This window comes from Convolutriloba macropyga, chromosome 9, assembly GCF_964194025.1.
Source record: "Convolutriloba macropyga chromosome 9, txConMacr16.3, whole genome shotgun sequence".
Lineage (NCBI taxonomy): Eukaryota > Metazoa > Xenacoelomorpha > Acoela > Convolutidae > Convolutriloba > Convolutriloba macropyga.
The window spans coordinates 6,903,835-6,905,696 of NC_134476.1; positions in this window are offsets into that span (position 1 = coordinate 6,903,835).

Consider the following 1,862-nt stretch of genomic DNA (forward strand, 5'->3'; position numbering starts at 1 on the left):
AATGATGCTGGAAAATTCCAAAAAACTGTTTTTACTTGACTTCAGTAGTTTTTCCGCCAGTCAATTAACTATTTCAGCTCAAAACTGCCGAAATCAGCCACGTAGCTAGGGCGAAACAGTAAGTTTAAATTCTTGAAAGATTCTTGAAACGTGGATTAAAAATCTTGCAAGAATCTTGCAAGATGGATGGAGACCTTGCAAACTTTCATGCTAGATTCTTGCAAGATTATAAATTTTTCGATCTCTCGGGTAATTATTCTCACCATAGCGGAACCTATTTTCTTGCTTTCCTATGAAAAACGTGGAGACGTAATTTGAGATTTTTCTGTCTTCTCAACGGGGTCCCAATGTCATCCTATTCTATCTCTCATCATAAAACTATGTTAGAAAAGCACTGAAATATCCTACAATTTGCACAAAATTCGACCATTTTTTAAAATTTAGAGCACCACTGTACAATAATAAAAAAGATTTTAGCAAAGCTGTTGAAAGTTGTGCAGTATTCAGCGCAGTTTTCAAATATTTTCAAGAAAATACTGCAATTGCAGTTCAAATCAACCTCCATCTTTTCTGTGGGGTACAGACCAAAGCCACTTCCGATTTGAAGCATTATCATGAGTCTAGAATTTTTGGACTCGAATTTTTGGATGGAAAGAACAGCAAAATTAACAGCAATCAACGTAATTCGCATCAAGAACAGTTATTGAGTCACCGATACTCCTTAGCGGTCATAATTCATCTCTTTATCATTTAATCTCAAATGGTTTGGGGAGAAAGTTTTTTTGGGGTGAAAAGTTTGCGGTAAAAACCTAATCGGACCGAAATTAAGTTGAATCAATTTTTAAAAGCTCGAGGGAACAATGCCGCAGTGATATACCTAAATAAATGTTGCCCTTTCATAATTCGGTTATCTGCCCTGAGCCTAGTGAAACAGTAATGATTATCATATACCAATAGTAAAAAGCCAAGTCAGCGTTGTTTCAAATTATTCTAAAGATATCTCTTTTTTTTCCATTTAAGTTTTTTCAGAATAAAGCCGGACTATATAATTTTAAACAGAGTATATTGAATTTTGAATTTATTGAATTTAATCATATGTACATACGGTTCTTGACCAACAAGTTTTATTAATACCATATAGTAAAAATCAACAATGTCAATGTATGTCACTTCTATATCTCTGCGGTGTTAATTGATAAATAGTTAAATAATAATTATTAAATAGTTAATAAAGTAACTGATGATGATCTTTTAATACTTTCACAATAGGATCCACCGACATCTGCGAGACTAGCGAGGATTGTGTCTATGGAAGTTGCGATGTTGAGCTGAAAAGATGTGTATTGGTTCCCGGTCAGCTGAAGAGGGAAAGGCAATACGAAAAACGCTGCTGGGAAAAAGAAGATTGTGATTTTGGCGGCTGTGTGTTCGGAGAGTGCGTATAGACCCAAAGGGCTACAGATCTAGAGAAAGACACTCACTCACTCAACCCCCCCCCCCCCTTCTGCAACCCCCACCTCACCCCACCCCAATCTAATCCCTTCACCAATAAAAAAAATGCGTGATAATTTATTGAATGCAAGTTAATATAAAAGAAAAAATTGTAAATCTATTCTGCGTCCCCCCACCCAGCAGCTTAGTGCGCATATTTTTTTCGCCCCCTCCAGGTACGTGCCATTTTTTATTTAGTGGGATACTATGTAACAACTGATAATTTCTAAGTGGGGTTCATAAGAGACAGAATAGATCTAAAAATCTTCATGTTTTATATCCTTAGGTTTTTTTTCTGTTTGCACTACCCCCCACCCCCCCCCCCCCCCAGTACAAAATGCACGTGTCATTACAAAGTAAATCATTATGCA